This window comes from Cervus elaphus, chromosome 17, assembly GCF_910594005.1.
Source record: "Cervus elaphus chromosome 17, mCerEla1.1, whole genome shotgun sequence".
NCBI lineage: Eukaryota > Metazoa > Chordata > Mammalia > Artiodactyla > Cervidae > Cervus > Cervus elaphus.
This window is the reverse complement of record NC_057831.1, coordinates 62,592,861-62,608,485: the sequence shown is the minus strand read 5'-3', so window position 1 is coordinate 62,608,485 and position 15,625 is coordinate 62,592,861. Positions and strand designations below refer to the sequence as shown.

General features: G+C 40.6%; 1 long non-coding RNA gene across 1 annotated transcript in view; it reads left to right on the top strand.

Moving 5' to 3' along the window:
• The first annotated feature begins 824 nt into the window (after positions 1–824).
• The window catches only part of LOC122673298, a 169,210-nt gene continuing 154,409 nt past the window's right edge, over positions 825–15,625 (top strand). The window contains exons 1-2 of the long non-coding RNA XR_006334660.1: positions 825–929; positions 2,486–2,624. This is a non-coding gene — a long non-coding RNA (uncharacterized LOC122673298). The remainder of the gene's footprint in view (positions 930–2,485; positions 2,625–15,625) is intronic.

Sequence of the window (15,625 nt, the reverse complement as noted above, 5' to 3'; positions counted from 1 at the left end):
AAACGAGGAGCCCAAATTGTGCCGGAGCTTCTCTTCTCTCTGTGTCTTCTGGGTTGGCATGCCCTCACACCTCCAGGATGGCTTTCCTTTGCTTTCTAAGTAAAACTGAGCTGTGACACTGCTCCGTCGCTTCAAACTTTTGTTGCCAGGAGGCAGGACAGAATCAAGGAAATTACACACTCTCCTGACAAGAGTAAGATGGGAGCGAGGGCGGAGTGGAGGTGGGGTGGTCTCCTCCCGATCTCTGACTTCTGGACACGTGCATCCCCCAGCTAGCAGGGTTCTACGCGGCTGACTCGCACCTTCGTGGAGACGCCCGCTGTGGCATTTGTGTGTGCAGTTTTTGTGGTTCTCGCTGTTTTACAGGTTTACTTTGATACCTGGGGAGAAGATAAGGGTTTCCTTGCTGTTGACTACATAAAGGTCTCTTTCCTGCAGACACGACTTCCCGAGAGGTAGGGAGCGCACCTGCTAAGGCTGCAACCGGCGGGAGGGGCCTCCAGCCTCGGGCCCACGGGATGAGGGGCGGGGACCACCCGTTGGAAGAGGCTGGCGGGGCGGTGAGGAAAGGGCCCCGCGGCCTGGCCGGCAGAGAACGGTGCGCTCAGCGAGCTGGGGGTGCTGCCGGCGGGGCTGCGGGCGTGGGGGCAGCTTCAGCAGAGAGTGGGAGCGGGTCCCCGGGGTGCGGCGGCCGGCCGGCTGGCCCGCCCAGGTGGCACCTGTCCGCGGCTGGGAGCAGCTCCCCGCAGGTGGGCCGCGCCGCTTCGCGCATGCCCAGCGAGGCGGGCCGCGCCGGCTCTCTAGACCCACAAACTCCCGGAACCGGCCGCCGCCGGCCGCAGGCACAGGTTCCTGCACGTGCGGAGGTCTCAGCCCCCAGACTTTCTCTCAGCCTGCGTCATAGCGCTTGGGCTTCTCTGAGGAACGAGGTCAGCGCTACTTGCGCCCCGTCGGTAGCCTTCTTTGAGGCCGGGCTTGCTCTAGCCCGGCTTCCGGCTCAGGCTCCAGTTCCACAGGCGCTGGAGATCAGGCTTGTTTCCCCCGGGGCTCCCTGGAGGCGGGGTGGGAGGTGCGGGACGGCTGCAGGCTGCACTGCCGCCCGGAGGCGGGGGGCGGAGCGTGATGGGCGCGGAAACAGGGGTTCCTCCTGCTGCTGCTGCTGCTAAGTCGCTTCCGTCGTGTCCGACTCTGTGCGACCCCCTAGACGGCAGCTCACCAACCTCCAATTTGCAGTCTGCAAGGGCGTGCGGCCGCGCTTGCTGGCTGAAGTCCTCCGGGACCCCTGCTACTGAGAGGTGGAAAGCCCTGCCCTTGCCTTCTTGGCCTGGGGCGGCGTGGTGGGTCAGCAGCTGCCTGGGCCCTTCTGACCATGTACCACCGAGTACCTGGGCAAGGACAAGAAAGAAACAGAACCAACTTCTGGTTATAAAATAAGTGAATAATGGGGATGTGACAATTCAACACGCTGACTAGTTGATACTTTTTGTATACTTAAAGCTGCTACGAGTGTGGCTCTTCTCTTCACAAGAGAAAAACCCAGCTACTTTAAATTCTTTTTCAGGGATGTTTTGGGAATTGATTACTAGCCGATTGCTGCGATCCCTTGTTGGGGTCATGTTTCCATGATTTTTAAATTTTTTTCCTTAAGTTTCTTGCAGCTGCTGTCCTTCCGTTAGAAGTAGCAGGCACTTCCTCCAGTCTTTACTGGCTTGACTTTAGGAAAGAAATACCTTCCCACTGCTCTACTGGGGATTCTGAGGCTTCCTCAGTCTCTCTGTGGTTACACCTGCATCACACTTCTTGCTGCTGCTTTTGGCAGAATTTCTAAGCTTCTTTCCATCTTGCAGCTCACCAGGTGGGTTGCTGACAGCTTCCCTTTGACTTTCCCAGTGGTGACGCTAAAGCTCAAATTTCTGGTTGCTTCCTGGTCTGCAGATTCTGGCTGATTTTCTGCAATGCTTACTAGCCATCAGCCAAAGCTTATTCTTCCTGCCTTTAAGAGTATGTACAGGGAGCTGGCCACACCAGGGGCCACACCGTTAGGGGCTGTGTGGGTGAGTTGCACAGAGCACTGGGGCTGCCCATGGGCGAGTTGGGAAGAATCACAGTTAAGCCTCCTCCAGTGGCTCTGGGATGGGCTTCCTGATGGTGCACAAGAGGCATTGAACAGTTTCTGGATCCACATCCCTTCAGTGCCCCCTGCCACTCTCCCAGCATCTTCCCTGCCCCAAAGGTGCAGCTCTTGACTCAGTTCTCTGGATGGGGTGAAGAAGAAATGAGCCTCTCACTTGTCTGGGGAATCTTGAGTACTCATTCTCATGCTTTCACTTTCCCCAAGTGAGAAATCATAGTCCAGGGCGATCTCTTTTGGCACTAATGTGTGCTACCTTGGGGGAGGGGTTATGCAGGTAAAGTCAAACTGTCCTTCCTTCCCTTTCCAATGCATCCAAATTCACACATAGGTATTTTTTTTAACCTCCAACAGTTTGATGCAACTACTCAGCTGGATTCCTGGACTTCTGCAAAGGCGCTCTCATCTATGGGTCTAACTGTTTTCTGGGGGGCCATGCTGAAGAGCAGGAGCCAGTTAACAAGGCCTTGCTGGTTCTACCACCAGGACCGAGGTATGTATGCATAGTACCTGAAGCACTTTATGATGGTTGATGAGAACTGGATCCCAGTGACAGTGACATTCTGAACAAACAGAAAACCCAGCACATTCTGGATGTCCTGATTTGATTTGCAGTTGGTTGAACTTTGAATCATAGGAGTGGGATATTCTCATAACCACTGAAATTAACATTCCGTGGATCCTTAAAATCAAAAGAAAACCAAGTTCAGGGTTATTTTTCTGTAGAATAGTCCTATTAGTAATTACTTATAAATAGATTAGATTATCTAAAGTTAAAAAAAGGATATTTGATATTGCTTTTGTGTTTCTTGCCTTTATCACCCTTCGTGGTGCCATACAGACTTGAGTAAAATTGGTAAATATTTTTATAGACTCCCACTGTCATTGATTCAATAGATCTATTAACACTTACTTGGTGTTTATTACTTTTAGTGAGTTTTTGATAGAATGTCATGTTTGATGTAATTCAAAATACTGAATATACTCTTTTTGACTTTTCAAAAAGAAATAGGTTTATTATCACTTTTTAAAGTTTTATTGGAGTATATTTAATTTACAAGGTTGTGTTAGTTTCTGGTGTCCAGCAAAGTGATTCAGTTAAACGTATATTCATTCTTTTTCAGATTCTTTTCTCATGCAGGTTATCGCAAAATAGTGAGTTGGGTTCCCTGAGTTATACCGTAGATCCTTGTTGGTTATCTATCTTATATATGTGCTAAGTCGCTTCAATCTTGTCTGACTCTTTGCGATCCTATGGATTGTAGCCCTCCAGGCTCCTGTCCATGGGATTCTCCAGGCAAGAATACTGGAGTGGGTTGCTATTTCCTTCTCCAATCTTATATATAGTAGTGTGTATATGTAGTGGGTTGCTATTTCCTTCTCCAATCTTATATATAGTAGTGTGTATATGTTAATCCCAGCCTCCTGATTTATCCCTCCTCGCCACATTTCCCCTTTGATACATTTTGAGTTCATTTTGTGTGTTAGAGAATGTTCTAATTCCATTCTTCCATATGTTGCTGTCCACTCGTTCCGGCTCCAGTTACTGAAGAGACTGTCTTTTCTCCACTGTGTGCCCTTTCTTCCTTCGTCAGAGGTTAGGTGACCACAGGTGTGTGGGTTTATCTCTGGATTCTCTGTATTTTTGTTGTTGTTGTTTTTGCACCAGTATCACACTGTTTTACTACTGTAGCTTTTTAGTATAGTCTGAAGTCAGGGAGCCCAATTCCTCCAGTTCCATTTTTATTTCTCAAGATTGCTTTGGCTATTCGGGATCTTTTGTCTTTCCATACAAATTAAGAAAAAAAAAAAATTGTTCTAGTCCTGTGAGAAATCCCGTTGGTAATTTGATAGGGCTTGCATTGAATCTTTGCATTGCTTTGGGTGGGATAGGCGTTTTCACAGCGTGGAGTTACTGCTTGGAACTGGGTCCTAGTGTCTGTGTGATTTTATTATAGCCCTCCAGAAGTGGAGCCTCTGTTTCCCCCAGTCCTTGGAGCTTCCGCACTCAAGCCCCACTGGCTTTCAAAGTCTGGGTGTTCCTCCTCCTGACTCCAGACCCTCAGGTGGGCCTGATAGGGTTCAGAATTCTCACTCTTGTGGGAGAACTTCTACAATATAATTGTTTTCCAGTGTGAGAGTCACCCACCTGGAGGATATGGGATTTGATTATGCTGTGAAAGCGCCCCTCCCACTGTCTCGTTGTGACTTCTTCATTGTTTTTTGAATGTGAAGTATTCTTTTTTATAAATTCCAGTGGTTGTGTGTGTGTGTGTGATGGTTATTCAGCAGTTAGTTGTGATTTTGGTGTTTTCTGGAGGGGAGACGAGTTTGCGCTCAAGTCATTTAGCGTCACCATCTTTTCTCGGGTAGAGGGCTGCTTTAGTTCGGATGCTTGCTGTCTCTTCTCCGTGTGGCCGTTACCCGCTCGGTGCGGGGTTGCAGTTAGCAGCAGCTCTTGTGCGCTCGGGACGGCAGGCAGCGCCCGGCGCCTGCCCGCGGCTCTCCCGGGCTGCGGCTGCTGCCCGCGCTCCCGGCTTAGCTGGGGCCGCGCTGTGCCTGCCCGTGAGCCTCACAGTCGCAGCCTGTGTTCGCCTCTGGAGCCCATAATGGCCGTGGCAACTTTGAAGAAGATATTTAACTCTCTTGGGAAATTAAAAAAAAAAAAAGATTATGTTGATACCATAAACAGTAGTCCCCAACCTTTTTGGCGCCAGGGCTGACTTCATGGAAGAAAAATTTTCCGTGGGTCAGTGGGAGGGATGGTTTCAGGATGATTTAACTGCATTATATTCGTTGTACACTTTATTTCTATTATTACTACATCAGCTCCACCTCAGATCATCAGGCGTTAGTTCCCAGAGGTTGGGGAGCCCTGCCGTAACATACATTTTCCAAGTGCTTCTGCTAACCAAACAGTGAACTGTTCAGGTATATTCACTGCATGCCTCATTGCAAAGTTGACATATAATATTTAATTCATGAATGAGAGCAAGATATGTCACTTGGAATTCAGTGGTTTTCAGAACAATCTTCACAGAAGACTCGAAACCCTAAGGACTCTGCATTAATCTTAATATGAAATGCAAATAACACATTCGAACGGTTGTTCTGCCTTAGGACAAAATATTTTTGACCTAATGCTAAAATAGGATTTCAGTATAAAAGCAAGAATGAAGGTTCTTAAATAAACACACAACAATAAACTTCATTGATTTTTGCCTGTGCTTTAAATATTTATATATACCATTAGGATGTGATTCAAAATACTAAAATGTATTAGTTCATCTTGTTTCTGCATTTCAGTACATTATGGATGTTCTTTATGTCAACTAAGAGATTACTTTGCCTCTAGTTAATATGCTGTATTATTTTTGTTATAAAGTATGTTAAACTGAGTTATACATATATACATATACTTATATGAAAGTATAGATATTTTTATAATTCATTAAAATGTTATTAAATTCTGATGCCAAGTAAGTTTGTTTTTCCATTAGTACATGCGCCAGTTAGGCTACTTACAGTGGTGACAACACTGAATCTCAAAGTAACTTAAAATCAATTAATTTCTCTCCGAATTGTGGCAGAAATTGCTCTTTTAGGTGACAATTAAAGAGTAATAAAAGCTAACATCCTTCCTCAGTAGCCATCTTAATTGCTTCAAATAACTGCTTAATTTATATGTCTCACTATGAGGTTATTACAAATATTCTGGCCAGTCTGGGTTTCAGGTTCACTTCTCTAGGTTGAGGTAAATTACCTATCAAATGAGTGAGTAGCTTTTCTGAAACATAAAAGATTTTCATTATAAGGAAAAAGGATAATGAATTTTCAGAGTTAATAACACTCAGTTTCCATAGCCTGACTCTGTAGCATTATCGACTTCAGCCTGCCCTTCAGGGATGTGGCTTCAAACTGTATGCATGACCTTTGACCGTCTTGGGAGCTTTGATCTTTTTCAGTCTACTGCTGCTGCTTCCTATACTCAGTAATCTTTGAGGAAGTCTCCTCTAGGTCCCAACATTGAAAGCCCTTCGCTTCCTCCAGAACAGAGAGAGCTGAGTGCTCTGTTGCCTCGATGAAAACCCCTGAGCCCTTCACAGCTCTTAGTATAAGTCTTATCACAACCCTTTCCTTTGGTTTATTTTCTCACTCATATCTTTCCAGATATAGCTTTCAAAATCTCCACATCTAGAGCTCTGTTCTTCAGTAATATTGAATTTTTTAGTTAAAAGAACTATAGGCATTTAACTCTATTTCATTTGACTTCTGAATATGCTCTTCCCTCTGTTAGGATCCACCTATGTGCTTCAATGTCTTCACTAAGCTAACATATATAGTCACTTGTATGATTTTATCATATATCATTTAATCTGAGAAGTGCATTCCTCTGAAATAAAGCTGGCAGCCAGTTGGTCAGCTTTCCCAGTTACATTATAAATTTGATCCTGTGCCTTTTTTCCCAATGTTATATACAAACTTTATAGAATAAGAAGAAAGCACATATTAGGGCCAAGATGTTAAGATGCCTATGAATATGAACACATGCCAAAGTCTGAACTCTGTATACTAAAGTCGAGGGCGAAGGTCTGCATGTTGTCATTAGCAAAAGTTATACTATGAAGGCAGTTTTCAAATTCTGGAAACTATGGGGCTTTCCTATTTCTCATAGTTCTGGTCAATGATATGGTTGCTTTAACTTATAAAACTATGTATATGGATGTATATTTTTCTAGGTATGCCAAAATGTGGTGTGACTCTAAACATTAACAGAATCAAGATAAGTTCTCCTCTTTATTCTTAAAATGCTTCACAGTCTTAGCTCTGTCTGTGTGCTGTTTTTATATCCTCCACAATCCAGTATGAGAGTTTGTTCCCACGTGTTAAAGTTAGTGTCGGTAACTGGATGGCCTCCTGACTTAGAGATAAGTAAATATGCTGACATTTCATGCACTCAGGAGTTAACAAATGTTCCTCAAATTATTGACAGGGTCAGTTGCTCACTCTCCCTTGCAAAAACTTTAGAATAGTAAACCGATTCCTCAGCTGTGCTCAGGGTAAGTATGTTAGTCGCTCAGTTGTGTCCGACTCTTTGTGACCCCGTTGACTGCAGCCAGCCGGGCTCCTCTGGCCATGGAGTTTTCTAGGCAAGAACACGGGAGTGAATTGCCGCTCCCTTCTCCAGGGGCCCTTCCCGGCTCAGGGGCTGGGGCTGGGGCTCCTGCACGACAGGCAGGTCCTTAAGGCCAGTTGTTCGGGCACCAGCTCACGTCCGACTCTCTGCCGCACTTACGCCCTTCGGGATACTCATGCTCAGAGACAGGAAAACACAGTAACACAGGTTGGTCATACTTCTTGCTCCACAGTCTTGCTCTGACTGACCATCTGCTGTTACTCAAAACAAGGAAGATGTTTTATTGTTTGTGACTTTTCTTTTTTTTTTCAGAAGCTGGGGTGATTTATAATCAAATTTCAGCAGTCTTAAGGCAAAGGTAGCAACCCACTAGGAGTCAGCATAGAGCACCTCTGAGACCAAGGGTTGCTATCTCACTGCTTCCCAGACGATGCACCTCTTTGAGACGTATCATAAAGCCAGGCATAAACATAGTGAGACCGTGACATTTTTATAGGACTTGACCATAGTGAAAAGATAAACCTTAGTCTTACTTCTGTCGATTTTGTCCTACCCACATTGCATGGAGGCAGCGTGATGATTTGCCTGTAAGATTGAATGAGCGCTGGACTGTTGAATCATATTTCTAACTTAGTGAAGTATAATTAGCATAACTTTATATAGTTCCATGAGTTATGATAAACATACATACTCATGGTTCCATGTGAAAGTGAAAGTTGCCAAGTCGTGTCTAAGTCTTGCAACCCCATGGACTGCCAGGCTCCTCTGTCCATGGACTTCTCTAGGCCAGAATACTGGAGTGGGTAGCTGTTCCCTTCTCCAGGGGATCTTCCCAACCCAGGGATCGAACCCAGGTCTCCCACATTGCAGGCAGATTCTTCACAGCTGAGCCACAGGGGAAGCCCTTACCCACAGTCAAAACATGTAACAGTTTTCATCTCCCCAGAAAGTTCCTGGGTGTCACTTTTCAAGCAACCCTTCCCTAATCCCTGATTCAGACAACATCTTCTGTGACTATAGATTAGTTTTGTCTCCTTTAGAATTTTATATACATGATATATTAATTTCTGGAGGCATCTATAAAAACAAATAGCCACAAACTTGGTGGCTTAAAACAGCAGAGCATGTTTAATTTATAGTTGCTGTGAGTAAATGGTTATCTTAAATAGAAAATACAAAAGATAAATGTAGCAAAATAGATATAAACACCATATACTGAAAAATACTAAACATTGGTAAAAAATAAAAAACAATTCTTATTTCCCTTTTATTTGGGGAATCCATCAGAAGGGTAACCTGAAGGGAAGGGAGAATAATGTGAAGCCTGAGGTTCCACCTGCCATTTGTGGAGGAAGTGGGGATATATGGAAACATGAGAAAGAAGGTGGGTGGCCTTTAGGAGCAAAGACCAGCCCTTTGCTGATCTTTTGAGCTAGCAAGGAAATGGGTCCTTACCACAAGTAAGGAAGGTAAGAAAATTAATCCTGCCAATTGAATCAGTTTGGATCAGATTCCTCCCTAGAGAGTCCAGAAATGAGCACAGACCTAACAGGTATTATAAGCAAAAGAAGAGAGATTTATGGTATGTTAGATATCTGTAGTATAAGGGACAACAGTCAGAAGTTACAGTGTATTTACTTTCCCCTTTTATTCCATGGAAAAGTCAGCGCTTATATTCCAGATGCTGGAGGGAAAAAATAGGCAAAGCAAATGTTGGCTGTTAGTTAGTGCCTTGCCTTCTGATGCACTTTTTCTCACTCAAGAGAGTTGTTCCAAATTTATGCCAATAATGGACACTCTAGATACAAAAGAAAGAAACAGTGCTTGCCTGTGTAAACAAAAGGTTAAAATGAAATAGCAAAAGAAAAGGTAGCTGAACAAAAGTAGCTTCTGGCTAATTTATTTGCATTCTAAAAGGGTTTTTTTTCAAACTGCTTATAATTTAAATTATAGAACTTTTATTTTAAAAAAGTTTTATGTGCCTCATTTTATTGCTGTAGAATTTAGGAAAAAGTAATCAATGATGGCTTACCCAAAATTATAGCTAGAGAGGAGAATACTATAATCTGTAATAGAACCTAGGACCCCTATTTCTCTAAAAGTAAATATCTGTTTCCAATTTTAACAAAAATATAAATTACATTTCTATACATTATATTTTGTTAGATAGTTGTATTTATATTCAGTGGTTAATCTGAAAATGTTACTTTAAATTGTATGTTAAAAATGCCAAACATTAATACAAAATATATTAAGGCAGTCTATTAATTGCAAAGTAACAGCCATTCATTTCTCAACACTATGTGATTCTTTTGCTTGCTTATTGAGCCTAGTATTTGACTATAGTGATAAAATGCATTTTAAAAGTTATTATAGTAGTTAGTCATATATATGGAATTTAGAAAGATGGTAATGATAACCCTATATGCAAAACAGAAAAAGAGACACAGAAGTACAGAACAGACTTTTGAACTCTGTGGGAGAAGGCGAGGGTGGGATGTTTCAAAAGAACAGCATGTGTAGTATCTATGGTGAAACAGATCACCAGCCCAGGTGGGATGCATGAGACAAGTGCTCGGGCCTGGTGCACTGGGAAGACCCAGAGGGATCGGGTGGAGAGGGAGGTGGGAGGGGGGATCGGGATGGGGAATACGTGTAAATCTATGGCTGATTCATATCAATGTATGACAAAACCCACTGAAATGTTGTGAAGTAATTAGCTTCCAACTAATTAAAAAAAAAAAAAACCATAAAAAAAAAGTTATTATAGTAGTTAGTCATGATGCAGCTAGTTTGGAAACGAAACCAGGCGTAAGTGCAGCAGTAATCAGAGTCCAGAGGACTAGTTTAATCTAAAATGAAAATTTTCTCATCTTTCACATTTATTCCAGATTGAACTTACATGGTTAAAGAGTGTATCTAGAGAGTTTCTTTCATTAAAATTAGCATTAATTTTTAAAGATTATTCCTTTATATGACAAGAAGTATCTACTTAGAGACTTCTATAAACCCATATTCGCATCACTGTCAGGATTTATAATTGAAGTGCTTTAAATTTAATTATTGTAATCGCGCTGCACTTGATGGTGTGAGTTGAGCTAACATGGGCTGGTGTACATTTTGTGTCTGCTGATAGTTTCCTGTTTCCAATGCTGCATAATGTCTTGCTTAAGCATAGTTCTTTGGGAAAGTGGACAGAAATATGAAAAGCAAATGGGATAAAGCGAATAGTTAAAAAAGAAAAGAAATGAGGATGAAAACTCTTTACAGAGGAAAAATGAAGCCAATGATTTCTAGACTTCACAGTCTAATTGCTACCATAAGACTGCATAGGTTACAGTAGTCTAGTGTGGGTCACAAACAAATGGAAAGTATTGGTTCGAGCAGACTTACACAGCGTCGGTATTTATGATAAAGAAACATGAGTTTAAAGACCCCTCTAAACAGCGCTGTTCTTTTGCTAAGCGGTGTCGGATTCTTTGTGACCTTTTGGACCACAGTCCGCCAGCGCCTCTGTCTATGGGATTTCCCAGGCAAGAATACTGGAGTGGGTTGCTATTTCCTTCTTCTTAAGAAGGCTTAAATGATGCCCTCAAGCATAGCACTAAATTCTAGGTGAACATTAGTATTAAACATAATATAAAGATGTGCTTAATCAAGGCACTCCAAGTCTTGCATCAAGCATAATAAATATTTTATAATTTGGTAAACTTTGGATTATGCTATTTTGAATATGCCTATCTGATAGACGAAGAATGAGCATGTGAAGAATCTTACATATTTATGATAAAAGCTAACAGGTTTTTTTTTTCTTATTTCTAAATGTTCTAAGAATATCCTTTTTTTTAGAAAATCCTTTACAGATTATTTCATTCATTCCCTTGAAATTCATCTCAAAATTTTCCTGAAATACTACTAACCCTGCGTATCTCAAAATTTTCCTGAAATACTATTAACCCTGCATTTTCCTAAAATATTAAAATTCTTATTTAGTCTTCTATGAAGTTGAGAACACAATATGATGATAAAATAATTGTTTAGTACATGAAGTCCAAAAGTGAAGATATAGTTGAAAAATAAATAGCTGCAGATTTTAATGTTGGTATTTAAAAACATTCCAGATATTTATGCATGCTAAGTCGCTTCAGTCGTGTCCGACTCTTGCGACCCCGTGGACTGTGGCCCGCCAGGCTCCTCTGTCCGTGGGACTCTCCAGGCAAGAACACTGGAGTGGTTGCCGTGCCCTCCTCAGGGATCTTCCCGACCTGGGGATCAAACCTGCGTCTCCTGTGGCTCCTGCACTGCACGCAGATATTTTCCCGCTGAGCCACTAGGGAAGCCCGAGATATTTGTAGCATGAGTTTTACCAAGACACTCGTCAAATAATGAATACAATTTAGCATTATATAGGAGGTTTCCATTCTTCACTATTATCACCATATTTGGTGGAGAAGGCAGCATAATAGAATAGTTTGTGGGACTTGGCATCAGTGAGATCTCTATTGGTATCTCATTTCTGTGTTTTATTGACTTTTTGAACTTGATGTTACTTATACTCTCGGGAAACCTGTCTCCTCAAATGCAAACCTTGGTTAATCAAGACTGGGTTATATGGAGGATTAAATATGTGAAGGAAATGGTATGTGAAATGGTGTCTATTTTCTTTCCTATTACTTTCTTCATTGGGATAAGGAACCCTTGTAAATCTGAGAAAGGATGTACCCTTTTAATTTATGTGGCCCTTAACACAATTTTTATAATTATATGCCTTGAGAAAACAAAGGGAATATTAGGAATAATAAGTCAGAGCATTCACTTAATGGCTAAATGAAAATTACCCTTTCCCCAACATTGGAATACTTGAATCAAAAGGATTCAACTGCAGACTTGTAATATATGAGTATTCTGGACCCTGCTGAAGCCTCTTAACTGAATGTGGGAGGATCAAGTGACCAGAAGCTGCTTGTTAATCAAACTGCCGAACTCTCAAACTCTGAAGTAGGTGGCTCATGGGAAAAAAGCTAGACGGGGATCTAAGATAGATGCCAGGAAACAAAATTTGAAATGACTAGCTATGTTGATTCTGTTTCTTATGACTCCTGATATCAAGCTCAGATAGTTAACATTTGTTTGGAGCAAACATTCTCAAATATTTATTTTCAAACTAATCATTTGTGAGGACTTGTCATACATTGTAAAACAACTGCCAAAGTGCTGAATAAAAGCCATAATTAATCAGGCAAACATCTAAATATTTATCAAGGTTCTGACATAAGTGCAAGTTTATGTTTGGGGACCATTGTCTAGAATAGAGAATGACTTTGCCAAGAAACAAATTTGTAGCTTGTATCCAACTGAATAATATATTGCAAGTAATTGACCCCTCACATCTTAGGGCAAGTCTTCACATGAATAATGAAACTTCTCAGGAATCCAGTAGCTGATATACTCATACTTATTAATTTCTATACTTTTACAAATATTATTATAGTACATGGGGTATGGGATTGTTAGCATATTAAATTTTGAAAAGACATTGTAGATGATAGATTGCTCAGCTCATTGACCCTGCACAAGAGGAAAAAATTTAGAAGCCTCGCCAGGAAGGTATGATTTGGTTCCTTGGAGTATATTTACAGAAGGCTGAAGAATGTATTTGTATAAGACAGAAAAAATATAGCCTAACTAAATCTGTTTGAAAACATTTGACTGCAAAAGAACAGTTTCAAATGTATTCTATATTAAGTTTGCAAAATAAAAGAGAGCTTAGAATAAAGTATATGTTTAGAAACCTTGACATATTTAATTTCCATTTAAGAAACAAAGGTATTGCTACTCCTGATTTGGGACATAAAACAATCTTGAAAAATATTGGAAAAAATTATTCTTCAACTAATCATGAGTTCTATGACTCTCATTGGTGATCAAATTTTAGGGTAGGACGATCTACTTTTTAAATTAATATTTAATAATATGGAGCCCAAATGAATTAAAAACTAATAGTATCATTGCTGTGTCAAATGGGTTCCATGGTTAGTTAATTGTTGGGTTTCCCCTTTTTTATGTAAAACAGATATGTAAAATAGGAAAGAGTCCAGCTTTTGTTGGTGTTAAAGTAAAAGTCACTCCGTCGTGTCTGACTCTTTGCGACCCCATGAACTATGCACTCCATGGAGTCTTCCAGTATTCTATACTGGAATGGGTAGCCTTTCCCTTCTCCAGGGGATCTTCCCAACCCGGGGGTCGAACCCAGGTCTCCCACATTGCAGGCAGATTCTTTACCAGCTAAGCCACAAGGGAAGCCTTGGTTGGTGTAACTCAAGAGTTGTTGTTGTTCAGTAGCTAAGTTGTGTCTGACTCTTTGCAACCTCGTGGACTGCAGGACTCCGGGCTTCCTTGTCCTTCACTATCTCCTAGAGTTTTCTGGAATTGGTTTAAACTCATGTCCATTGAGTCAGTGATGCCATCCAACCATTTCATCCTCTGTCCCCGCCTTCTGTTCCTGCCTACAATCTTTCCCAGAATCAGAGTCTTTTCCAATGAGTTGGCTCTTTGCATCAGGTGGTCAAAGTATTGGAACTTCAGCATCAGTCCTTCCAATAGAAGGAGTCAAGAGTTAGGGAACAGAAACAAGTGCCTACTCCCTTACCCCTCTCTGTTAGAGGGATGAGAATAGTTTGAAATCTACCCAGCTTGTATTAAAAGAGTACATTAAATACAAATACACAAATACATGCTTGCTATTTGAGAACAATAGAAACAACTGTTTTAGTATTGAGCAGAGACTAAGGAATTCTAGGATGTATGTATGTTTAAGTGCTCACAGGTGTTTGTAATGTGATTCTTATATATTTGTAAATTTTGGTAGAACACCTGAAGCTCTATTATAGGATCATTTCACTTAACTAATAAGTAAATCTTCATAACATCTGTGTTTCATCATAGGTTGCATATTCAGTTATTCATTTCTTATTTGGTTCCCTGGGTTGTAAGTGAAAAATAATGATAATAATATGTATTTCTGAGAATTGCCTAGAAAAGCAAGATACTCTCCTTGCGAGATACGAAAATGAAATGGAAAAGCAAAGCTTCTTGGCTAGAATCTACAAGGTTTTGATAAGTCTCCTTGTGACTCAGAAAGCTCATGCTCTATATAGAAATAGAGAAATTCTTTCATAAAATGTTCTAGCCTGCACGTATAGTTGTTTATAGCTTAGAAAGAATTTATGAGAGTTAAAAATATAATGTGTATTATGAAGAAGTCCACAGGAAATATGTGACTCTAATGCAAATATAATTTAGGAAGAAGCCAGAAGCCTGTTAAAAAAAAAGAAGAAGAAGAAGAATCTTTCTATGGAGCCACAAGTGCTGCAGGTAGCAGCACAGTACTTGTAGCAACCAAATCTATGAGCAAAGATTGGTTCAAGACTTTTAAGAACCATTTTAATTTGCATAATGTGAAGTTAATAGAAAAGGAGGTGTCAGTTGAATATGTAACTGAGAAAGTATTCCCTACTAAGGTAGAAATCTAACACACAGAGATGAGCCATAGGCAGAGGAAATTTCAGTTACAATTAAATCATTCAAAAGTGGAAGAAAATCTGTTTCTACATATATATTCACGCTGTTTGCAGTGAGCACGTAGTTCATAGGATACAGGAGCAAGTTTTAGGTTTGACAGTTGGGCTCATAATTAATACAACTATACTAATCATACATTAAATTACAGAATATTGTTTATTTTACAAGAAAATATTAATTTGATATCAACTCAATTCAATTAAATCAAATTAATATTTCCTGCCTTGCTTTTTGAAACAGTTTGTGTTTCTTAGAATATTTTATGAGAGACTGTGAATGTATTAGTGATTTTCACAAATGTGGGTATCTGCAAAGGTCTTGTAAAATATTACTAATATTGCCAGCTGTTCATTCCTTTAAGATAATAAATAGAAGACTTTTATTTTAAATAATAGATATTATTTTATATAAATTTTCTGTATAAAAAATATGACTTTCAGAAGGATGACAGAAGCTTTCAGTCTCCTAATTGTGTTATGGATATGGACTTTCCTTTAACTTTTTCCACTAAAGAACTTTACTAGTCTAATGATTATTTGAGTTGTCTGGTTAAAGTTTTGTTTTTTGTTTTTTTTTTCTCCCTGTGAAACATGGAAGCCTATATACCTATTCTCGGTCTGAGGAGATCATTTCAACTTCAGTATACATCAGAATACTTTAGACCTATGCTGTGGTACCTATTATTCTTCCAAATCTTAGTGGTTAGACAAACCAAAAGTATATTTCTTGCTCATTCTAATTGCAATGCAGTTTCAGATATTTCTTAGCAAAATATG